Here is a 26,359-nt window from a genome sequence, read left to right as displayed (position 1 = left end):
TAAATCCCTTCCTCTAAACTTGGGAGTTGGACCATGTGTTAGGTAAATTACCAACATGCGCCCCACCTGCCCTCAACGTCATGAGGACCTACAGAGGACAGCAGGATGGAGGTGTAACTCCAGGGCCAGGAATGGCACAAGGATGATGGAAAGGAGCAGCCATCGTCCCGGGATAGATAAGATGGGGCCCACAGCAAAGGGGTTGAAGCTGGCACTTCACATAGTTGTAAGGGCAGGTCTGAGTGTCCCTGACAAATGATGGGTAACCTGAGGTGATGCTGCTGTGCCCATTACCTGGAGTTGGTATTATACATGAATCAAAATATCTGTATGTCACCAAAACTGCACACTTATACATCAATTAGAAATACACCTTAGAAAATGCAAGAAAAGCCCTCAGGAAGCAACTGATCTAAGAATGACAGAGATGCAGAGAAGGAGGAATTCAGACACAAAGCAGCAAGCATGGTGTGGGAACCAGAAGAACTAAGGCAGCACAGGGAGCACAGAGCTGCGTGGACAGAGCTGCACGGACAGAGCTGCGCGGACAGAGCTGCGCGGACATTACTGTGTAAAGGGGCTTCCCTCTCTCACTGCTCAGGGGGTCCCAGGTGAGCTCCTCATCTGTGATTCTGTGGTTCATACTGCCTTAGTGGCTACCCCTTTCTCCTGGTCTGATGATGTTTACCGGATCTGAGGGGCTCACTTAAGAGGCCACCGTGATGGTATACCTGTCTGTCTCTCTTCCTTTCCCTGCTTTCACACCATTCAGTGTTAGCTGCATTGTAACTGCATAAGGTCAGAGTCTCTGTGTTACTGAAATGAATTCTGCATGTGTGCCCCCAATGAAATGCATAAAAGAAACACAGCTCTCCTGAGAAGATCCTGTCTTAGTCAGTGTTCGATTGCTGTGATGAGGCACAGTGACCACGGCAACTCTTATAGAGGAAGGCATTTGACGGGGGCTGGCTTACAGTTCAGAGGTTCAGTCCATTATCATCATGGTGGTAGGCAGACACACATGGTGCTGGAGAGACATGGCCACACCTCGTAATACTTCTTCTATTCCCCAGTGAGCTAGGAGCCTATGGAGGCCATTCTTAGCGAAACCATCACAGAGGCTTAACACACTTTGGGTGAAAAATCAGGCACAAAAAGTAGAATCTCACATAAAAATGTTAAAGACTTCCAGATACACCCATGTACGATGGATAAAATGTCTAAAGATTCAAGGAGTCTGAATCTGAGAAACAGGTTCAAGGGGCTGGGAAAGTTTATCTAAAATTTCTCCTTCTCTCTCCTTGTCTTCCAGAAATCACAGGGGAGGGTAAGGGAGAGGAGAAGCAGGATGTGGGACTAAAAGGGGGGGGAGGAAGAAAATAGGGAACATGGAAGTGTGGAATGGGAGAGAGCAAGAGAGGAGGAAGCTGAGGAGAGGGAGGAGAGAAAGGAACAGAATGGGATGGGGGAGGAAAGGGAAGAGGAAGAGGGGGAGAGAGAAAGTGAGAGAACAGGGAGAGAAAGGGATGGAGAGAAAGAGAGAGAGGGAGACATAGACAGAGCCAGAGAGAAACAAAGAGAGATCTTTTTGTGTGAAGAACCCAGGACTTAGTACCCAAAGGCAGCTGCATTCCGGCCTGTTGATCTTCAGTGGCACTCTCCTGGGGAGGTTGGAGGACCCACACAGCACAGCTGAGGTCTCAGACCATGTGCACAGCTAACTGGACTCGGCCTAGCACGGCATCCAGGAGGCAGCTCTGGTAATGGTGCTGGGACTTCCCTTAAGTCAGCCTCTGCTTCACGGCTCATCTGGGTTAACTAGTCCTGGATCCAGGTTTGCAGCTACCATGTACTGATGTGGCCTCTTCAGCTGAACCCAGACAATGTTGATGACTCCCAAGTCTCTGTTGACTGTTTATATGGCTGATGGGCTAGCATGGAGCACTGCTACACAGGCAGACCACTATTCTCCTTGTGAGACTTCTGCTGCACTGCCAGCCAGTCCTGGCTGTCCCTCCTCCTGTCTCCTTCAGGGAGAATGGCCACCCTAGAGTCCCTACAAGCCAGGCACTGTTCTGAGACTGGCAGATGAGGCAGCTCAGCCTGAGGGGCTGAGCCCATGGCAGGGGCTGTCCTGGTCATGAACAGAGGTCCTAGGTCTCAGGTGGGGCTCAGTAGACCTGAGCCATGGACTTGAACTTTATGTCACTGTGATGCACAGGGCATGTCCATTGGTCTTTACATTTATTTGTATTTTTTTCCTGGGAAACATTAAAGTACTTTCATTTTCTTTATTGAAAATAATTTTTCTTACAATATATTCTGATCAGTTTTTACTCCCTCATCTACTCTCCACCCCACCCCATAAACTCCCTGCCTTCTTTCTCTATTAAAAAACAAAACCAAAAACAAACCAGGCGAATAAAAAGACCAAACAAACCAGAATGAAAAAAAAAGGCCTAAGAAACATGAAACATCCCCCAAACCATTACACAACAAGTAAGAGTAGTAAGATTAAAAACAAAACAAAAAAGTTCAAACAAAGTGACCTGAGGCAAAATGTATACAAAAATACCATTGTGATGGCCATCCTTGGTTATAAACTTGACTACATCTGGAACTAACTGAATTCCCCACACAGAGGGCACACCAGTAAGGGACTTTTTGCTGAACCTGAAGTAGGAAGGTTCACTTCTAATATGGACCTTGAGGCAGGAAGCCACACCTTGAATGTGGGCCACACGGCTGGAAGTCTACATAAGAGCACGGAAGTAGGAAGCTACCTCTTTGCCTGCTTGCCCTCATCTCGCTAGCAAGTCCATCCCTTTACTGGCATTAGAGCCCCGTTCTTCAGGACTCCAGTGTCTCCTGAAGACCAACCGAGACGCCCGCCTCACGGACTGAGCAACTACAAGATTGTTGGACTTTCCATTCACAGCCGGCCATTGTTGGACTAGCTGGACTGCAGCCTGTAAGTCATTCTAATGAACCCCATGTATGTATGTATGTATGTATGTATGTATGTATGTATGTATGTATATATAAATACATATGCATACATGTACACACATATATATAAACACACACACATATGTGTGTGTACATATTGAAAAAGATTCATTCTATAAGTTGTTAGTCCAGAGAACCCTGACTAATACAACCACTTTATGTTTTACGTTGGCCATCCACTGCTAGGCATGGGCTCACCTTTATGTGTGGGTTATCTGCTCAATGAGACTCCATTGGAGAGAACTAATTTTTCTTCTGCAAGTGTCTATCAGTTGGAGATAACTTCCCACCATGATGATGATAGACTAAACCTCTGAAACTGTAAGCCACCCCCAACTAAATGTTTTCCTTATTAAGAATTACCATGGTTATGGTGTCTCTTCACAGCAATGGAAAACTTAACTAAGACGATAGCCTAAGTTGTTTGGGGGTTTCCATGGGGCTCCTTTGACCAACAACTCAATTAGTTGTAATTCATTCCGAGAATTAGAGATTTGATTCGGTGGCAAAAGTCTAGTTGGCGCACTGTGTCCTGTTTTGATGAGTCCACTTAGGTTGCTTTCACACACGTATCTATTTTTAAGACACTTCTACACTTCCCATGACCCCCTAACGGCCCTTAGCCTTGGCTGCCGCTCTTTTCCCTCCCTTGGTCTCTTCTCCATTTCACCCTTCCGTTCAGCTAACCCATCTCTAACTGCGTACTCTGCTTCTCCTTCCCTGACTCACAGCTCTTACTGTATACACAACCCTGTGGTTGCTCAGAGACTGGTGTACCTACTGAAGGCTGACAGGACAATACAAACCATCATTTCTTTTTGGATTTGGGTTACCTCACTTAGGATGACTTTGTTTTTTTAGCTCCAGCCATTTGCCTGTAAATTTTACAATCTTTTGTTAAACAGATGAGTAAGATTCCATTGTGTCACTGCCCCCACTGTCATCACTCATTTGCCAGCTGATGGACAACTAGGTTGTCTCCAGGTTATGGCTACTATGAACAAGTGAGCCGGTGTCTCCACAGCAGGACTGGAGTGGTGTGGGTGCATGCTCAGGAGTGGTATAGCTGGATCTGAGGATGGATTAACGTCTCCCCGAGGAACCCTTCCTCGCTGGCCTGAGCCATCGCTTGTGTTACTCATCAAGCCATTCTGACAGGTGTAACACGGACTCGAGTCGTTTTGATCTGCATGATGACTAAGGATGAACAATTCCTCAGGTGATTCTCAGCCATTGATTCTCCTCCTTTGAGAACTCTCTGTTTAGTTAGTTCTGTATTCCATTAAAAAAATTGGATTGCCTTCTTGATGTCCAGATTTTTTTAGTATCTATCTATCTATCTATCTATCTATCTATCTATCTATCTATCTATCTATCTATCTATCTATCTATCTATCAGATATCAACCTTCTATTGGATACATAACTGGTAAAGATCTTTTCCCACTCCATAGCCTGCCACTTGGCTGGCATGACAGTGTCCTTTGTTAGAGAGAAGCTTTTCAGTTTACAGAGTCCCATATATTGTTGGTCTGAGAGCCTGTTCTATCAATGTCCTGGTTGGAAGGTCACTTCCTGTGTCACTGAGTTTAAGACTACGTTACGCATTGGGACTTTCTTTGAGACCCCCAGCTTCCAAATAATGACACGGAAACTCATATTTATTGATGAATACTTAGGTCTTATAGCTCAGGTTTGTTCCCAACTGGCTCCTAACTTATTAACCAGTTTAGTCTAATAATCTAGGTTCTGCCACATGGCTTGTCAGTCACCTCTCCTTTAGTCCCAGCCTGTTTCTTTCTCCATGTCTCTCTGGTACTTGCCTCTTTCCCACAGTTCCTATCTCTGTTGGAAGTCCCAAAGATTTTCCTCTCCTTTGCTCTAGGCCATCAGGTTTTTATTAAATCAATCAGGAGGTGAGAGAGGGAGCATTTACAAAATATGGCATAGCCATGTGAATGCAATGCTAAAGTCTGGTCTGCTCTTAACTCTCTGCCTGAACAGAAATCAGTGTTTGAATATTACAACCTTTACACAGCACACAATATTATTATCCCAACAAGACTATTCTCTGCTTTCTCTGATATTGTATTCAGGATATCTGGTTTTATGTTGAGGCCCCTGGTCCATTTACAGTTGAGTTTTGTGCACAGTGACAGGTATGAATCTATAAGTATTCTTCGACATGGAGATATCCAGTTTGGCCAGCACAATTTGTTCAAGATGCTCTTTTTTCCAGTGTGTGTTTCTGGCTTCTCTGTCAAAAATCAGGTGTTCATAGCTGTGTGGACTTCTGTCTGTGTGTTCAATTCAGTTCCATTGACCATGCTGTTTTTGTTACTAGAGCTCCGTAGTATAACTTAAACGCAGGGATGGTGAGACCCCAGCAGTTCTTTTATTGTTCAGGATTGTTTTAGCTATCCTGGGTCTTTCTGTGCTTCCACACGAGGTCAAAAATCATCATAGGATTCTGTATAGATTTGTGTTGGAGTTTTAATGGGAATTGTCTTGAATCTATAAATTGCTTTTGATCGATGGTCATTTTTACTATATTTAACCCTAGCATGGGAGATCTTTGCAACTTCTGATATCTTCTTCAACGTCCCAAATCTTTACCATATAAATCTTTCATTTGTTTGGCTAGAATTATGTCAAGATATGTGTGTGTGTGTGTGTGTGTGTGTGTGTGTGTGTGTGTGAAAAGTAGTATTTTCCTGATTTCTTTCTCAGTTAGTCATTTGTGTATAGAAAAGCTATTGATTTTGGAGTGTAAATTTTGTATCCTGCTATTTTGCTGAACATATTTTTTATCAGCTGTAGATGGAGTGGGGGTTTTTAGGTTTTTATATATAAAATCATACCATCTGCAAATAGATACTTTACCTTTTTCTTTCCCTATTTGAGTCCCCGTTATTTGGCTGTTTTATCACTCTAGCTAAGACGTCGAGGATTATATTGACTCGGTGTTGGGGGAGAGCACACTTCCCATTCTCAATGCTCAGGTGCATTTGTCATGGCCTTTAAATGTATTTACCTCTGCAGACACAGGGAATGCTGGGTGTGAGTTAACAGCCACACAGGGCAGTTAAGGAACACTCCAAAAGAAAGGCCGAATCAGGACTCTGAACAGACCTGGGAGTGGCATGCGGTTATCGGTGTGTGCTTCCACACTTACAAGGATGCTGCTCTGAGGACATCACAAATGTCTCCCAATAACCCATCAAGAATAACGAGGGCCACGTCCCTGAACCTCATCAGTCACAGTCAGAGCTTGTCGAGCTTTTCTGTACACCTTGCCTTCCCTCAGATGTTGGAGGAAGAGCCAGTGAGATGAATCCTTCTGAGCCTTGAGCTCCCCCACATGTGAGAATGAGGTGAAGACCTAGGCAGCTTGGACACAGCCAGGAGTCACACCATGGTAACCATGGTCTGGTACTGACATGTCTTGCGAAAGCACTACTTGCCTTCCCTCCTCACCAACCCAAACCTGAGTCCTTCCCTTTTAACAGCAACAGTCACTGTACATGAGAATCCACAACCCACTTCCGAAAGCATGAAGACATTCCAATGTACCATATACAGTGCTTAGCTGAGTTAGAAATGAAGGAGTAAATTATAGATCGCTAAAGTCCGCTTGAGTGAAGCTGTTTTCACTTTGTTTAACACGTGCTCACTGTGTGTTCTGGGATCTCTTTTTGGGTCAGGACATCAGTAACACCTTAGCATCAACACAGCTCGTGGCAAGTCTCAACACAGCCTTCTAAAACAGTCCTGCTGTAGAAGCAAATGCTAGAAGACAAAGCCGGAGCCAAACACTACCTGCAACAAACAGAACGAATGGAGACCTAGCCATGGGCGTGGATTTCCTGTGCTTCGTTGTTCTGCATTTCACCTAAGGAATAAACATATAAGGAAAGGATAGAGTGGAGTGGGTAAGAAGAAAAGACTGGAAAATGACTAAAAAAACAACGTTACTTTGAAGAGAATTAGGAGTTGTCTTCAAGGCAGAGGTTAGGTGTTGGTTGTGAGCAGCCATGGAGGCCAGAAGAGGGCTCTGGAGTAACAATGGTTGTGAGCTACCATGTGGATGCTGGGACTGAACCTAGGACCTCTGCAAGTGCGATAACTGCTCTGTTGTTTTTTGTTTCTTTTCGGTTTGGTTTTGGGTTTTTGAGGTAGAATCCTTCTATGGTGTCCTAGCAGAACTGAAACTTGCTATGTAGACCAGGCTAGCCTTGAACTCTCAGAGCTCCTCCTGCCTCTGTGCTGGGATTAAAGACATGTGCCACCCAGCTAGCAATGACGCTCTTATTCACAGTGACAGGCCCTGAGTAATTTCTCCAGTCCTTACTGTTTCTCAGAAATGAAATAGAATACAACTAGAAGGGGCTGAGACGTATTTAGGTGGTAGCCATGTGTGGTCCAATGAGCTAGCCTTCTTGAACCTACTGAAGTTGAAAACTGAGACTAAACAGAGCTTAAAGTATATCCTAAGAACCTCTGGTCAAAGGTATTCCCCCCAGCAGATGTGAATGCTCTGCTTATGGGTCAGGCTGTGGGGTCTGGGGTAGCGGTAGGATACCTGCCACAGACCACACAGCTGCTCTTCACTACTCTAAGGGCAGAGCCTTGGTTTTGCTTTTAGGACAGTGTGCTGCTCCTCTTTCCCTCCACCATCGTGTACACTATGCCTTGATTTGGCTTCTTGCCGTGTCGTCTCATAAGACTTTCAGAGAATCAAGCGATTCCTGGCCAAGAAAGAAAAGCAAAACCATTCTATTCCTCAGTGGACTTGGATGAAAACTGGTAACAAAATCAGGTAGAACTCTAAGAGAAGATACTGGAGAAGAACGAAGCTGGGTCTGCAAGGAGTCACACCATGGTTTATAATGCATTGTGATCGACCATCAGTCCTACCAGATAGATTTCACTATTTTTAACCTGGACACCTGCTCATGTCTAAATTAGGGTGTTTGTCCAGTAGTAAAATTTAGACCTTTTTAAAATTTTTTTTTTATAGAATTGTAACCAAAGCTGGTCTTGAATGTACCATTAAGTATAAAGGGGTTTTGATAGAACATGCAGTTTTTGAGTAATACATTCTTGTCATGTGAAGGAAACTCACACAAAAAAAAGACTATTAAGCAAAAAATAAAACTTTCACTACAAAAAAAAGGAAAGAAAAACAGAAAGAAAGAAAGAAGTGGGCATCTATTTATTATCAATCATCTATCTGTCTGTCTGTCTATCTATCTATCTATCTTTTTCTTTATATTGGGTAAACCAATTTTTTATTAAGACTTTTTCCATATATTTTGTTTTTCCTCCCAGAACCTCGGCCACCTCCCTATTTACCCAACTTTGTTCTTTCTCTGAAACAAACAAAACCAAGTAACAACAAAGCAAGAAACCCACGCAAAACGCCACCCACAAAAATGGGAATCAAAATAAACAAAGGACCAAAAAAGAAGGAAACCAAGAAAATGAGATGAAGGCCTACGGACACCCCAGAGTCCAATTCACGTTGGCCGGTGGCTGCCCTGGAGTATGGTGGATGTACCCAATGAGACTCCATTGGAAAAAGCTTATTTTTTCCTGCCCAGAAGGTATCTTGGTACAGACAGCTTCTTGGGTAGGGATGGGAGCCACATCCACTTCCTCCTCTCAGTAAGGTGACTCTTTGTGGCTTGAACCCGTGCAGCACTGTGTCTGGAAGGCAGTCACCATGCCCTCCTCTTCTTACAATCTTTTTGCTTCCTCTTCTGCAAAACACTACAAAAGTAGCCACTGCAGTTCACAGGCAGGGAGAGAACTGTTTATTAGGGAGGGAGCTTGAGTTTTCCAAGGGAAAAGGATTTGAGATGGATGGAGTTACGGGTGCAGATCCCTGAGCACGGTTTCCCTTCCCTGGGGGAGGGCTCTTGGTCAGGACATCCCACTTAGGACTGAGTGGGATCTGCAGACTGCAGTCTCTGCACACTGTCTGGTTGAGGGTCTCTACATCAGTTCCCATCTATTGTAGGAAAAACCTTCTAGACAGAGGACAGGCGAGGCATCAACCTCAGTTTTAGCACAGTATGGTCCCCGAAGGTCCTTGCTAGAAAGTACTTCTGGGGACTGGTGGCTAACACAAAGGAACGGAGATGGGCTAGAAAAGAAGGCTAAGCAGCTGGTGGAAAATGATATTTCTTTTTAAATATTGGCACAGAAAACAAAAGAAAAGTTGACAAATTGAATGCCATGAAGATTTTAAGCTTTTGGATATCAAAAAGCTATCAACAGAGGGGGAAAACAGTCAACCACGGAATGGGAGAAAATATTTGTAATGGGAGAAAATATTTTTAAATTGTAATATTTGGTAGGGGAAATATTAGAATATATATAAACTAAAGTCAAAGAGCAAAAGACCTAAAGAGGCATTTCTCCAAAAGAGATATAAGGTTTCTAAGAAGTACATGGAAAGATGCCTAGCCAGCCATTGGAGAAATGCAGTCCATTATAATAATAAATTTTAATTTTTATATAATAATAACGTGAGATATCTCCTCACACCCATGAGGGTAACAGCACCAAGACAGAAGGACAGTGATATTGGCGAGGCAGAGAGACTGGGGATCGTGGACACTGCCCGTGGAAATGTGGGGTGGTATGGCTGACAGGGCAGCCAGAGTGGCTCCTCACGTTAAAACAGATGGTGACATGACTCAGGAATTACTCTCTTTATAGCTGTGCACTCAAGAGAAATGAAAACAGGGTCTGAAGAGCTATTTGCACATTTGTATTTGCAATAGCACAAATTGTTGTGTTCAAAATAGTTAAAACATGTAACATAAACATAAAATGACATGCACGTGTGTGTGTGTGTGTGTGTGTGTGTGTGTGTGTGTGAGAGAGAGAGAGAGAGAGAGAGAGAGAGAGAGAGAGAGAGAGAGAGAATATTCAAGGAAGGACATTCTGGTATGCTATAACATGGCTGAACTTCTGCGACATTATGCTGAAGTGAGCTGGTCAGAAAAGGCAGATGTTGCATAACTGTACTTACATGAAGCACAGAGCGGTCAGACAGACACAGAAACTACAAAAGTAGCCACTGCAGTCTGCAGGCAGGGAGAGAATAGAGCTGTTTACGAGAGAGAGCGAGCTTCAGTTTTCCAAGGGAAAAGGAATTATGAGATGGATGGAGTTATGGGTGCACAGCGGCGTGGGTGGGGTTGGCACCAATGAACTGTGCACACAACACCTTCGAGTGGGAGGTTGATAGTGGTGGGTGCAAGAGCTTAGAGTTCAGGCGTGGTGAGATAGATACAGCCACGGTTCTCACCAGACCCAGTGCTGACCTCTCTATACCACTGCCCTTTGGGCTAGCACTCCAGGAGGGAGCAGCGGAGGTCCCTGGACTCAAGGAATGTGAGCTGCATTTTGAGGGGAACGAGACTCTCTGAGCTTTGGGTTTCTAGTTAGGTCCTAACACTCCATTTTGGGAACCTGGGGATGAATGAGACCTCAGGGCATGCTCAGCTTCCTCCCCTCTCCAGTGAGAAGGCAGGTCTGATGTCACCTTGGCTCCTTGGTGTTTCCCTTATGTTGGGAGCTTGGCTCCAGTGTTACTGCCCTGAGCCAGGAAGGGGAAGCAAAGCACAGGGATAGCTAACACTCCAGAAATGGGAACTTCTGGCCCAAGTCCTAAGAGGTGGGGATGGGTCCTACAATGTTCCTTCTTCTGTGTAGGCTGGACACAGAACAGTCAGGCCGGGTACCAGCCACACAGTAAAAATCACAGCTTGACTTTAAAGGTTTCCTAAGGGAGCACTAGGAAATATTAACCCACACTTTCCGTAAGAGACCGGAAAGATGCCAGCCTGAAGCTGCACACGCACAAGAGCCCCCAGCACAGCCTGTTCACTGTGACGTTAGCTGAGACCTCAGCGTCAAACAGTGGTGATAAGAGCAAAGGAAGTCTGCACCAAGCCAAAAACCAACTCAAGTTCTACCCGATAGTTTTGGGGAACGTGACCTTGGGCGGAGCCAGGACAAACTGCAAATGGCAGGAATTAATAGATATGACACAATTTCATAGAAAATAAATCATGGAGGTTATCAAGATATAAAATACCTAGGAAAAAACGGAACAAAGCTGTCAGGGCTGATTATGCATGGGGTGGCAGAGGGGACAGGAACATGGCAGTCTCGCTGTATACTCACCACACCCCGGATGTCGCATGAGCATAGATTACTTTTATAATAAGAAAAATAATCAAGACACCTAAAAGCTAACAAAAGTGCTGAAATTAGCTCTTGTTAGGTAAACACGTATAAATATAATTTTAACAGGAACAGAGACAAAGTAAATGCCAAGGCCAACGGCACGCAGTTCTCGTTCTTGCTTCTCAGGGAAGCAGAGATGGGAGAGGTGGAAATGACAGGAAGGCACTTCAGAAACATAAAGCGACACAACACAACACCACGGTAACGTCAGTTCGAAATGCGCAACAAGACTGTGCTCGGAACAAACTGTGCTCTCTTGACAATGGTATTTCCACGAATAGCACTCTGTTGTAGGCCAGATGACTTCCGAGGTCAACACATGGGGCTGAAGATTGGCTCAGTTGTACAGCAGAGCTGCACTCAGCCCTGGGCTCCAGCCAGCACCCAGGCATCTGAGGGGAAGGTGATGAGGAGGAAGGTGGTCACCTTGCTTTCGAATATTTGGCTTAGTAGTCCTGTCCCGCAGAAGAAGAATGTTACTCTGTTTTACTATTACTCATTGTCATTATGACCATGCATCCCCTAAGGAGCCTAAAAGCATGCTTGGCCTCTGCTAACCCTCTGTGGTGCGTTATGGCTGACTTGCCCCGTGAATCAAGTTTCATCTGCCTTAGCCTCCATTGGTACTCTTGCTGCTTGACTGTGTGGTGCTGTAAGGCGGCCTGAGCTCTGCTGATCCATTGGCCATGTGATAGGTGCTCTGGTTGGGCTGCTTCGTCCTTTTAGCTGTTGGAAACAGTACTGCTGTAAACACACTAACACTTTCTCTATGGACGCCTCATTTCTCTGGAGCACACACCTAGGAGGCTGAACTACGAGGTCTCACTAACTGCCTGCTTCCTTGTTTAAGGAGCCAACTGATGGCTTTACAAAGTCCCTCCTACGTCCTTCTGATCCACGAGGCTCCCAGTGACTGACTCAATATTCCTAGGAGCTCTTGCTCTTACTCAGCTTCAGACTGCAGTCATCCCAGAGTAGTGCTTCTCGCCCTGCTCACGATGTGCTGACCCCGACCGTCAAATTATCTTTGTTGTTATTTCATATTGTAATTTTGCAATGGTTATGAATCATAATGTAAATATCTGATGTTCAATTTCCAGTACCAAAGATCTCCTAGCTTTTCAGGGAAGCTAGGCTAAGCTAAGCTATCCTCCAGTTGTCAGGCTAGTGACAACAGCAATCAAGTACTCACAAACCTCTGGGCTGTGAAGGAAGGCTTGCTTTGGTGTGGGGACAGCGAGGGCTGCAACACGCTCCAGCTCCCAGTACTGCATCAGGTCCACAAGGCCTCTTGCCTGGTGTTCTGCACAGTGTCTCACCACTCGTGAATCTCCCTACCCCCACGAGCGCTCTTCCACCCTGAAGTAGCTGTGACTTTGAAACCTCAACTCTATCACTAGCCCGGAGAACAAAATACGAATGGTGGGTCCACTGTGTGGCGGGCCAGGCGAGGTACCCTGGCCTGGGGGAGACCTCCTCTGCTTTGCCTGAGCCGCTGTGGCCTGAGGTTTGCCCATGGCTGACACAGTCCAGCAGAGCGCTATGCTCCTGGTTTGGAACAGCAGGGATCGCTCCCATGCAGAGGCTGAAGGAGACACAGACTTTAGAGTAAACCCCAACGGACAACTGCACCTGCACCGCCTCCAGGGCCCCCAGGGCTGGGCAGCAGCACAGAGACCGAAAGGACAAGGGAGCTAGGCTGCCTCTGTTCCCCTGGCTATGTAGGCATCTGCTAGTGTTCGAGGGAGCAGTGGCGAGGGGCTAGCACAGGTGACTCTGTTTCTCAGCCAGGAGGTGAGGCTGGGTCAGGGTTGCTGCACTAAACGGGGTAGGAAGTAACAGGAGGAAAGGAGACCCCCTGAGTATGTGGAGGCGTCATGCTTTTTGAAGAAACTCAGAAGAAAACAGAATGATGGTCAAGTCTTGCCTGAATCTGGGCCTCACACGTTCCAACGTTTCACACTTGTCCACTCTAGAGCTAACCGTGGGCTGCTCTAAGTATGAACACACACGGGGTACTCGGCACACTAGCACTACTCAGCGTGTAAAGCCTCCCGCTGCTTTCCCAACACAGGATAGATCTATTTCCTCCACACAGTATGACATTAGCTTGGCATATATGTGCCTGTATTCATATTAACTACACACATGGTAAACGAAGGTATCCCATGTACATACATATGATGTTACAATGATAAAGTTGTGTGTGGAAAACCCTGGCAATGAACTCTGGGCTTCCTGAGGAGTCTAAGTACCGCATTTGTGGTTTGCTGAGAACAGGGGCGTTATTCCATTTCCAAGAACACAGGTATTCATGCTGCAGCCAGTTTCTTTCTTCCTCAGATAAGGGCTGATTTTCTGAGGGGAAAATCATTACTGTGCTTTACTTACAGTGTACCCCAGCCAGAGGTACATGCATACACCACACAAAGGTAGTGCTTACACCAAAGGTAGTGCTTACACCTACCAAGCATAGAACATCACAATCATAACATGTTGTCTTCCCTCTGAGGGTAAAAGAGTAAGGAAGCTGCTAAAACTGACTGAAGACTATTATTCTCTCACAGAAAAGACAGAACAAGAAGCAAGCAGCCAGCTCTTGTGATGGCCTGCAGACAGGACAAAATCCCACTAGGAAACTGCCATTTAACAGTTCTAGGGGCTGGGGATACAAAGGTCAGCAAAGTGCTTGCCCTGGAGTCCCAGGACCCAAGCCTGATCACTGAATCCACGTAAGAAAGGCCAACATTCTGGCTTGTGCTTGTAATCCCAGCACTAGGGAGGGGGAGGCAGGAACACCCCCAGACCCCCTGGTGACCCAGTCTATTGTATTTGGAGAGCTCCGGGACAACTTGAGAAGACTCTGAAAGCCTGGCTTCTGAGAACAACACTTGAGTTTGTCCTCTAGGCTCTATATGCATGCACACACACGTACAACTATATACACATGTATGTGTGAGCACATGTACACACATATATAGGAAAGTCATCCATTTCCTAGACCTTCACAGTATCTTCTCTTCCCTGTGATGGAGGTTGTTTAAATAATACATTGCAAACAGGTTTCAGGCAGGTTAAGAATCCATTTACTGTTTCCATAACAAGAACAAGCAAACTAATGTTCTCTGTAGCAAACGGACAAGACAGGATGTCGCTTAGTCAAAGAAAACAAGACCTTTATAATCCCTGCTCCCTGGAGGCTCAAGGACTCGGGAGAACTGATCATGATATGCTCAACTACTGCTAGAGACCATTTTAATTAAATATCAGGACAACCTCAGTAAGCAGAGGAACATAATTCGGGGGGCAGGGGGAGTTTCATTACTCAATACAAGCTACGATGGAAAGAACAGAACTGTGTCGATAAAGCCTTCCGGTAAGGAGACTCCACGTGGTTACTTGCAAACTCAATGCTCTCTCCAGCAGGGCCAGACGCAGGGCAGGCAGATGAGTGTCAGGGTGGCTCTTCACAGGGAAGAGTTCTCAGGTGGTATCACTGCTGCTGCCCTCTGCCTAGTCCCGTCCCACACTCCTCGCCTCTGCCCTCTGCCTAGTCCCGTCCCACACACCTCGTGGCTCTGTGGCAGGACAGCAGGGTGTGGACTCAATAGTGGAGTTTCCCTGGCCTAAACCTGGGAGAAACATCTGGAAAATTCAGCCAGCGAAACAGCACAGGGCAAGTGACAGGTTTCATCTTCCCTCAATGGCTTCTGCCCACATCTCATCTACCAGACCCAGCCCTTGTGAAAGACACTTCATCCAATTAGCCATCAAGAGCGGTCCATGAGTGTGTGCAGACTACTTGCTCCTTCCTCTATGTCCCAATAGACATTTTCTCTCAGATCCACCAGGGCACTGCCCCCCAATAGCAGCAGCACCTTGCATCCTGACCTGAGTCAGAGAGTGCTTCCCCAAAGACCTGAGGACACGGTAACCATCTCCTTGCCTGGGTCCTGATGGAGCTTCTAAAGCAGACTGATAGCAAGAAGAAGAAGAATGGGGTTGATACAGCACTAAAGAGTACACCGGGTACAGCACTCTTGGTGCTAAGATGTTTCAGACTCTCTCACTCCAGACCTCTACCCTCGTCCCACGAAGGTTTTCTCTGTACCACTTCCACTGAATCTGACTTCTTCCTCAGGTACCACAGAACCCCCAGGACACACTCCTCACGGATCCCACCCCAGTACTTGAAGTCACCAATAGCATCTATCTGGCCCCTTCCTCCCATGGATGTCCTGTTAGAATCTGTGAGCTGTCTAAGTTTCTCTAGCTATAAAATAGAGAGTTTGTGTCTGCCTTCAAATAACAGAGGAAAAACAAAAGATGACTTGTTGTATTCAAGGATGGTGAGGATCCTGAGATCAACAGGGTGACCTCTCTCTCCCCCATGACAACTCAGAGCACAGGGTACATGCCCAAGGTTGATGCCAGAGCTGGGGGTGGTGATCTCCCACTCTACTGCAAGCATTGTCCGTGTGCCACCTATCAAGTGGGTGCTTAGACTAAGGGGCTTTCCCAGGTTTTCCATCACAGGGGACAAATTTCTGGCTTACCCAGCCTGCACCATATGCCCATGTAGTGGAACTTTAGATACTACCAAAAGGTACCTGAAAAGGCACCTGGTTGATCAGCCAAAGAGGTGTTCCCACAGCGCTCAAGCTCCATGTACCTTGCCAAAACTGCACTGTTTGCTTTCCTGGCAAGATAGTCGACACTTCGGTTACTCTTGCCAGATTTTGTGTCATTTCTCCTTGTCACAAATGCTCTGGTACTAACCCAGAAATACGACCACTATGCATTCTCTGAGACAGCTTTGAGAGACTGACATATTAGGTGGAGTAATATTTGAGTAAAGATACTTATGTAGTTACTTATATATCACCTTAACCAAAGGAAAACATACTGGACTGCTAGATTTAGAGTAGTGTGCCCTTGTTATATTATGAGGCACGGAGATGGGTAAACCACAGAAGGCCTGATGTAAGTTGGCCACAACTTGGCTTTGGCCAAGTGAAGTAAAAGATTCTTCTGGGCTGTTCAGAAACACAAGGCCAAATCCCATCCATAGACTCCCATCTGTAATCACCTTACAGCAGCCTATTCCAGTGGAAGTGCTGTGGTCCCGGAGAATCATGGCTGTGCTTCTACAGCACAGGAGGGGCAGGTACGCTGAGTGCACAGGAACTGAAGCAGAGGACAGATGAGAGTCAGTGGGGAAGGGTCTGAGTGGCCCAGAGTCAGCCATTCCTACAGCATCCTCATCAAGCAGGCCTATGTCTTACCTGTCTGCTAGCAAAGTCCCAAAGCTGTGAACAGAGGAACTTCCTTGTCATCTCCGCTGGGTCTGCCCAGCATCTACACACAGGAAGAAGGATGGGGGTTGGGGTTAGGGGGTGGGGGGTGGGGAAGAGTCTAGAGGCCAAGGGAATGGGGAAGTGGCAACTTTGAAGAAACCTATCCTGACTGCTAATTTCCAGGAACCCAGTATTCAACTGTGCCTCCTAGTCCAGATACACTCAACCCAACATGGAGGAGACAGCTCCAGAAAGACGGGGACCCCTAGGAACCAAGTCTGGAACACGACAAGGCTGTACATTGACATATTACATGGCTAAAGACATTCAATTTGCCAGACTTGAACTAGATCAACCTAAAATCTCTAAAGCCAGGAGTTCGGAAACTTGGGGATTATCTGTCTGTCACCTACCTATCTACCTACCTATTTACCTACCTACTTACCTACCAACCTACCTACCTACCAACCTACCTACCTACCCGTTTGAATCATGCTGCCTATTAATCACCACATCTGATAAGCTCTAAAGTCAGAATTACCTCGGCAATGCAGAACCCGAGGACGGCCCTGGAACACCGGTGGAAGACTGAGGGCACTAGAACCCTGTTTCTACAAAGTCATCATGCAAAAACAACTCGAGGAAAGGCCAGGGTTACAGTCTGTGAAACAAGTAACACTAAAAGCCTCTGTGGACTCCTAGCAGAGGTTTCCCGCCGAAGATAGTGGAGTAAAAACATCCTTCCCTGTATGCCTGCTACACATCCCATTACAGAGATAAAGGGGCAGAGACATGGGCCACAGACTGCAAAACAGAGACAGATGGCAATGGGCTTAGACGGCAATGGGCTTGGCTGGGCTTGGCTGACTGAGTTTACACATTAAGATGAGGGAAAGGCACAAAACCCCGGGCACAGCACCGCACTCCCTGTCTTGTTTGTTCAGGAATTCTGTCCGTCTGAAGCATGTGAACAAGGACTGGTCCACAGCTGCCATGTGAAGGCACTGAGCAGTCCCAGTTTTAAATAAAAGGTCAAGAATGGCAATGGCATTGAATGACTTAAAATCTACACCACAGGAGCAAAGGCGAGGAGGAAGCCAGGCCTTCAGAAGTCAGAGGGAACCCAGGCCAGGTGGTGTGTGCACTCCAGTCCCAGAACTCTGGGAGCTGAGTTCAAGGTCACCTTGTTTAACATAGTGAGTTCCCAGATGGCTAGGGTTATACAGGGAAGTCCTGTCTCAAACAACAACAATTCAGAGAGAACAAATGAATGTCACCTATCATTCAACAGGAAGCTTTCAACTGTACAGGTGGCCCGAGCCACCAATTGAGGCCATGATGATGTCCTGGTCCTCGCCGTCACATGGGTCCACGCCTAGGTCAAAGGCCTTGCTGTTGTGTTGATGTCTGAGGTCTGAGTTACCATTCAGGTCATGCGGATGTCTGTGGTCTGTGCTGCCCCTGAAGCTGTCGATGTCCAGGTCTGCGCTGCTACTGAGGAACATGCCTAGGTCTGTGGTCCTGCTGCAGCAGTGGCCATGTTTGTGGTCTGTGCTACTGCCAGAAACTGAATGGGGTCTATGATCCATGTTCTTGCTGACTGTGAAGAGCAAGGAGCTACTTCCCCATGATATCAGTGACTGCAGTCACACAGTCGGGGGCGGGGGAGGGGTCTGTGACAACCCCTACCCCACCATAATCCACCCCCCCCCAAAGTAACAGCCTAGACAGGAAGCCACCAAAGAGAACTCTTAAAAGGCGTGATATGGATGCTGAAGTTAGCTCTCCACAGCTGATGACTCTGGTGGAGGGGTGGGAGAGGAGAGACTCAGTCCTGTTTCACGGGGCAGGCCACTAAGAATTTGACCGTGCTCCAGCGAGTACACAGAGAACACGAAGTGGACTTTCTTTTCATTTCCTTTTTAAACATTATTTTTATCTTTTAATTATTTGACTGGGGGTAGAAGGGAGGAGGAGGACATGGAAGGACTGAGAAGGGTTTGTCATCAGGGTGCATGATGTCTAACTCCCAGAGAATCAATAGAAATGTTATGTGGAAAAAAAAAACAAAGAAAAGTATCGACTGAATGGAAGGGTGGAAGGAAGACATTATAAATATAAATGCCTTCCCAGAAGCACCAGAAGATGGACTTCATCTGAAAGAGAAGCAAATGGAATTCTAACTCGGGACAAACATGAAGGAATACCTTGCAGTGGAGACAAAGATCCCAAGATGTAGACGGCTGGCAGTGGAGTGAGTACCGGGGCAGGAATGGAAGGCTCTCAGAGAAACTGTCTCAAGATGCTGACATGGGCAGGAAACCTGAGACTGTGAATGTCCTGACTGAAAACTGACAGAGCAAACTCTCCAGAAGAGAAAATGAAGGTAGATGTGTTCATTAAAAAAAAAAAAAAAGGCTACAAGAATTAAAAAAAAAAAAGGCTACACTGAATTTAAAAAACCCTATCAATGAATAAAGCATGCAGGAAAAATGACCACAACGTACATAATTTGGCTGAAAAATGCTTACACTAATGTACATATGGGTGAGACATTATCAACACAAAGATCTGCTTGTCTTCATAATACAAATTTTACAGGAACCCTGAGTCAAAACAGAATGGAAGAAAGAGATTATGGAGACAAACTGGGAAGCTCACTGGGGCTGTCTGAGGCAGTCACCTGGAGGAAGGACAGATGCAAATCTGGATCTTCATCAAACGGTTGGCAAATTTTAGTTGTGTAGTTGAACCCTGAGCAATGTGTTCACAACAGACAGAATGGACAGACAAAACCCCAGGTCAGAGGGCAATTTTTATAATCACAAGACAACCTGTAGGTTTATATTTTTCAAAACCTACTTTTAATAAGGGTTCTCAAACACTTGAACTCCCCACCTCACCTCTTCTAGCCCATTGACCAAAGGTAGGGAGAAAAGATGGTAAACAGGACAAGGGGAGGATCCTGACTACAATCTCCATTTGTCAGGATACCAGCAGTCCAGTTCAGTGGTGTCAGGATAGCAAACATGAATCACCAGAGGTGACATGATCCAGCAGAAACAGCTAGGCCTCCACCAAATCAGCAAGAGTCAGCATGAGGAACCAGGACCAGCCAGGACGCCAGAAGTTCTCTGCCGTGCCTTTCTCAACAAAGCTAAGATCAGTGAAGATGCGAGACCAATGAAGCTTTGCAGAACTAGCTATGTAAGTGTGGGGTCACTGTCCATTGAGTCTTATTTATATTCTCTTCAAACATGACGTGTCCTCCCATGGGTATTGCCTCAGCAAAATACCACGTGAGTCTGCGTCACATGACATATCCAGAAACTCCCACTTCAACAACCTTTTTTGTTCTCAAAGCTGTTTAAATATAGCCCAGCAACCCTAGAGTTTGAGGGTGCGCCTGGCATTGTTTACCAGAGAAGATGAGGCCAAGCACCAGGGGCCAAGCACCAGGATGTGCATCTGCTAAAGACCAACAGTGAGCGGGAGCTGGAGCACACAGTGATGGCTGAAGGCACTATGGCTCCTGTCATAATGGCTGTGAGGCACTTCCTCTGGGCTCGCTGGCATTCACCCTAGGCATCTGAGGCCATGAAAGTTCTAGAGAAATTCTGGCTTGAGGTCAGGAAGAGAGCGAACCCTGCCCAGAGAAGTTGGGAGGGCTGTCTGAAGAGTCACCTGGAGAATGCTAAAGAAAACTTGCTGCCCAGAGATGGGAGACCTTCTGAGAAGCTCTTTTTATTGGCTTGAAAATTTGTTCCACTTTATGACAACCAAGAAACAATGATGTGTTTTGCCTTTTCATTGGGAAAATTGATGGGATGACCAGCCATAAAGTAACATACACTGAGAGCTGGGCTTCCCTTCCTCACAGTAATATAACATGTTCAATTAGCCCGTCCAGTTCACGAGACAGGTCGGAAGACTGAGTACGTTCACCTTTGTAAAGCACCGAGAACAATGCCTCATCCTCTGTAATGCTTGTGTGAGTTACTATTATACACACACATACATGCACATGTATGTACACATAAGCACACATATGCACACATGTGCGCACGCACACACACACACACACACACACACACACACACACCCATGCACAAGTGCTGTCAGGCACTGTGCACTGTCCAGAAATGGATTATGAGTTGATTAAATGCTTCTGTAAGAGAATAAAAAGGGCCTGTCCCTCTCAGTACCCCAGTAAGGGAATGAAATTATATTTAGATCAAACTGCCCCCAATGGGGAGAGGAGAGGCATGCATGATGGGCCATTACTTCACTCTGGAAGTGAATCAGACCCTTCCCACCCAGGGAACAAGACGTCCTGCATCCCTGACTGAGCCGGATACCAGCACTTGGTCCATATGAGCCAGACTGGACAGCTCCTATGTGTTAGATGGCTGGGTTTTCTGAGAAACCCTAAACTCTTACCCCCACATTCAGATGCTTCTCATAGTAAGGACACGAAAATATTGTAAGCTGAAAATCCACTTGTCGCACCTAGCCCTTCAGAGCATCCTTGCCTAACAACACAGCATGCTGTCTCCATGTATCCCCATGACCATGGGGTCGGCTGTCTCCATGTATCCCCATGACCAGGGGTCAGCTGTCTCCATGTATCCCCATGACCATGGGGTCGGCTGTCTCCTTGTATCCCCATGACCATGGGGTCGGCTGTCTCATGAATCCCCATGACCATGGGGTCGGCTGTCTCCATGTATCCCCATGACCATGGGGTCGGCTGTCTCATGTATCCCCATGACCATGGGGTCTCCCATGTATCCCCATGACCATGGGGTCGGCTGTCTCCATGTATCCTCATGACCATGGGGTCGGCTGTCTCCATGTATCCTCAGGACCATGGGGTGGGATGGGAGCTTGGCAGCTCATCAGTAGCTCCAGAGAGCATGGGACAGTGCGTCATCACTCAAGAGAGGGACTCAAACTCAAAACAACGTGTTTAACATCATCATCCAGTCAGCCACTGTCCACTCATCCATAGCTAAATGTGAGGGTCCATTGTGATGGCCAAGGTAAAAGGATCTACAAACAACTAGGGCTATATTTCTGGGTGGTTTATGAGGGAATCCTCAGAAAGGATCGACTGAAGGAAGAAACTCCTCCCTTAAAATGAACATCGTCTGACGGGTGGCCGAGAGAGAATGAAAGGCCAAGGAAACAGCAGTCCCACCAGGCTCCACTCCTGCCACTGAGTGAGTGTGCCTACCCTGCTGGTGAGAGTGCCTGCCCTGTTGGTGAGTGTGCCCACCCTGCTGGTGAGTGTGCCTGCCCTGCTGGTGAGTGTACCTGCCCTTTCTGGTGGTGTGCCTACCCTGCAGGTGAGGTCGACTGAGTGTGCCCCCCTGCTGGTGAGTGTGCTGGTGAGTGTGCCGCCCTGCTGGTGTGTGCCTACTCTGCTGGTGAGTGAATGGCCTACCCTGTTGGTGAGTGTGCCCCACCCCTGCTGGTGAGTGTCCTACCCTGCTGGTGGTGTGCCTGCCCTGTTGGTGAGTGTGCCCACCCTGCTGGTGAGTGTGCCCACCCTGCTGGTGAGTGTGCCTACCCTGCTGGTGAGTGTGCCTGCCCTGCTGGTGAGTGTGCCCACCCTGCTGGTGAGTGTGCCTACCCTGCTGGTGAGTGTGCCTACCCTGCTGGTGAGTGTGCCTACCCTGCTGGTGAGTGTGCCTACCCTGTTGGTGGTGAGTGTGCCTACCCTGCTGGTGAGTGTGCCTACCCTGCTGGTGAGTGTGCCTACCCTGCTGGTGAGTGTGCCTACTCTGCTGGTGAGTGTGCCTGCCCTGCCCTGCTGGTGAGTGTGCCCACCCTGCTGGTGAGTGTGCCTACCCTGCTGGTGAGTGTGTGAGTGTGTCTACCCTGCTGGTGAGTGAGTGTGTCTACCCTGCTGGTGAGTGAGTGTGCCTACCCTGCTGGTGAGTGTGCCTGCCCTGCTGGTGAGTGTGCCCACCCTGCTGGTGAGTGTGCCTACCCTGCTGGTGAGTGTGCCTGCCCTGCTGGTGAGTGTGCCTGCCCTGCTGGTGGTAGTGTACCCACCTGCTGGTGAGTGTGCCTACCCTGTGGTGTTTCTACCCTGTTGGTGAGTATGCCCACCCTGCTGGTGGTGTGTGCCCACCCTGCTGGTGAGTGTGCCTACCCTGCTGGTGAGTGTGCCTACCCTGTTGGTGAGTGTGCCTACCCTGCTGGTGAGTGTGCCTACCCTGTTGGTGAGTGTGCCTACCCTGCTGGTGAGTGTGCCCACCCTGCTGGTGAGTGTGCCCGCCCTGCTGGTGAGTGTGAGTGTGCCCGCCCTGCTGGTGAGTGAGTGTGCCTACCCTGCTGGTGAGTGTGCCCGCCCTGCTGGTGAGTGAGTGTGCTACCCTGCTGGTGAGTGAGTGTGCCTACCCTGCTGGTGAGTGTGCCTGCCCTGCTGGTGAGTGTGCCCTACCCTGCTGGTGAGTGTGCCCACCCTGCTGGTGAGTGTGCCCATGTGCCTACCCTGCTGGTGAGTGTGTCTACCCTGCCGGCTTGGTGAGTGTGCCCTTCCCTGTTGGTGAGTGTGCCTACCCTGCTGGTGAGTGTGCCTACCCTGCTGGTGAGTGTGCCCACCCTGCTGGTGAGTGTGCCTACCCTGTTGGTGAGTGTGCCCGCCCTGCTGGTGAGTATGCCCGCCCTGCTGGTTAGTGTGCCCGCCCTGCTGGTGAGTGGTGTGCCCACCCCCTGCTGCTGGAGTGTACCCCCTGCTGGTGGAGTGTGCCCGTCCCCTGCTGGTGGTGAGTGTGCCCTACCCTGCTGGTGAGTGCCCACACTGCTGGTGAGTGTGCCTACCCTGTTGGTGAGTGTGCCTGCTGGTGGTGTGTGCCCGCCCTGCTGGTGGTGGTGTGCCCACCCTGCTGGTGTACCCACCCTGCTGGTGAGTGTGCCTGCCCTGCCGGTGAGTGTGTCTGCCCTGCTGGTGAGTGTGCCTGCCCTGCTGGTGAGTGTGCCTGTGCCCCCTGCTGGTGAGTGAGTGTGCCCACCCTGCTGGTGAGTGTACCCACCCTGCTGGTGAGTGTGCCTACCCTGTTGGTGAGTGTGCCTACCCTGCTGGTGAGTGTGCCTGCCCTGCTGGTGGTGAGGTGTGCCTACCCTGCTGGGTGGTGTGCCCCCCTGCTGGTGAGTGGTGTGCCTACCCTGCTGGTGAGTGCCCACCCTGCTGGTGAGTGTGCCCTGCCTGTTGGTGAGTGTGCCTATCCTGTTGGTGAGTGTGCCTGACCTGCTGGTGAGTGTGTCCGCCCTGCTGGTGAGTGTGTGTGCCTACCCTGCTGGTGAGTGTGTCTACCCTGTGGGTGAGTGTGCCTACCCTGCTGGTGAGTGTGTCTACCCCCTGGTGGTGAGTGTGTCTACCCTGTTGGTGAGGGAGTGTGCCTGTGTTGGTGGTGTGCCCGCCCTGCTGGTAGGTGTGTGCCGCCCTGCTGAGTGTGAATGTGCCTCCCTGCTGGTGGTGAGTGTGCCCACCCCTGCTGGTGAGTGTGCCCCACCTGCTGGTGAATGTGCCTGCCCTGCTGGTGAGTGTGTACCCCTGCTGGAGTGTCTGCCCTGCTGGTGGTGAGTGTGCCTGCCCTGCTGGTGAGTGAGTGTGTCTACCCTGCTGGTGAGTGAGTGTCTACCCTGCGGGTGAGTGTGTCTACCCTGCGGGTGAGTGTGTCTACCCTGCGGGTGAGTGTGTCTACCCTGCTGGTTTGTTCCTTCTGCAGCTATCCTCTGCTTAAAGCTGACTCTAGCTTCCTGAGCCTTCCAACATGGATGAAAGACTAGTGAGCCTCCAGGAGCCTCCAGGCCTTCAGCACCAAACAGGAACTGTGGAGACCCTCCAGCTTTGTGGACTGCACAGCTGCTGGCTTCTCAGGCTGTCCAGCACTCAGCCAGTCATTGCTGGACTATCAAATAAGCCAATCTAGTGATATATATATATCACTATAATATACATAGACTCTATCAGCTCTGTTCCTCCAGAAAACCCTGCCTAGCACACTAAGTCACAGTCATGTACACATCGTAGCTTCACCAACAGATGAGGAGAAGGCAAGGCATTTGGGGATTTTAGCTCTCATTGTCCAGAAACTCCTGATTGCTCCAAGAATGAGTTAAATACTAATCCCCAGAGGCACATGCAAAAAGAAATAGAATGTGCAGGGAAGAGAAAAATGAAGAGGGAAGAACTCAGCCTGAGATTTCTCTGCACTGGCATCACAAGACCTTATCAGCATCTGTCTGTACCGAGGACCCTGCTGCTACAGAGGGGAGAGTATGCACACATCCGTGTGTGTGTGTGTGTGTGTGTGTGTGTGTGTGTGACTTACACTACAGTGATGAGAGATGACGTGTCAGCGCAGTGAATACGTTAAACATGCAGTAAATCAGACATGCTGGTGTGGCAGGGAAAGAGACGCTGAGGAAGAGTCCCTCCAGCCTGCAGGAGCGGCCAGAACCAGTGTTCAAATGGGGACACCCTGAAGCAGTGAAGCCTGATGATTAGTGGGGTGCAGGAGCTCCAGGTACAGGAAAGGGGGGAAGGAAGACAGGCCCACAAGTGTGAAAACAGTGTGTGGAGGGGACACAGGTGCTGAGCACATGCTGCTACTGTGGGCTCCTTAGTCTCCGAGGTGAGCAAGTGCAGGAAGGGGGCGGGAGAGTCTTGTGGCCACCACTTAGCAGGGAGAGCCTTACGGCCACCACTTAGGGACTTACTCTGGATTCTAAGAGTTATGGACTATCTCTAGAGCAATGGATCTCAGCCTGTGGGTCACAGCCCCTTTGAGGGTCAAACGACACTTTGACTGGAGTTGCATATTAGATATCCTGCATATCAGATATTTACACTATGATTCAAACTATGTAGCAAAGTTACAATTATGAAGGAGCAGTGAATCTGACTCTATGGTCTGGGTCAACACAGCGTGAGGAACTGTATAAAAGGGTCGCAGCATTAAACGGGCTGAGAACCACAGCTTTGGAGGGTGTCAGGGAAGGGTGGACTTGTTCGGGATGGGGCTTTCCAATAATCTCGGGTTACAGTGCTTGTTGGCTGCTTTTGTTCTATTACTACCCCCCCCAGACCTTTTGCTGGGGAGACAGGGTCTCAGTATGCAGCTCCGGCTGGCACCAACCCCACACAATCCTCCTGTTTCTGCCTCCTGTGTTGGGAACACAGCTACATACCACTCTGGCTTGACTGCAACACACTGACTGGTCTGAGCTGAAGAGGCTTGCCTGACTGTAGGAGTCTAGAACCATGTTGGGGTGCAGTGGCCAGAGCACGGCAAGAAAGAGGAAGCAGGAGCTGGGCATCAAGGGGCTCTGAGGTCACCATGGTGGTGGCCATATGAGGAGCAGTGGGAGGAGTCAGCTAGAAGAAAGGCTTCCATGGTCTTCAGTCATCTCTGTGGAGATCCCTCTCCACCTCCTGAAAGATGAGAGAACTTGTTCATCTTTAAAATACATGGACAGCAGCACCCTGTCTGACCATGCGAACTCACTACAAGAGATGATGGCTGGATCCCCACTGGTACACTATAACTGGTCCTTTTCCGAAAGCTGAATCACAAATGCTATAGCTGTTTGTGTAGAGGTCAGAAAAAGCCTGTAGGAGTGTCCTTCCATAATGTGGGCCCCAGACTGTTAGGGTTGACGGCATGCACCTCTGCCCACTGAGCCATGCCAACGGCTCCCCTTTTTATGGGCGGTCTTCCCATGTAGCCCAAGCTGGCCTTAAGCTCATGATCTTCCTACCTTACCTCCCAAGTA

At 48.3% G+C, this 26,359-nt stretch overlaps 1 protein-coding gene across 1 annotated transcript in view; it reads right to left on the bottom strand.

Annotated features, from left to right (window-relative positions):
• Positions 1-26,359, bottom strand: part of Cpped1 (calcineurin like phosphoesterase domain containing 1) — a 113,688-nt gene that overhangs the window by 35,067 nt on the left and 52,262 nt on the right. The gene's annotated exons all lie outside the window — the stretch shown is intronic.

The sequence above is a fragment of the Rattus rattus genome, chromosome 9, assembly GCF_011064425.1.
Source record: "Rattus rattus isolate New Zealand chromosome 9, Rrattus_CSIRO_v1, whole genome shotgun sequence".
In the NCBI taxonomy this organism is placed as follows: Eukaryota; Metazoa; Chordata; class Mammalia; order Rodentia; family Muridae; genus Rattus; species Rattus rattus.
This window is presented reverse-complemented; position numbering and strand designations above follow the sequence as displayed.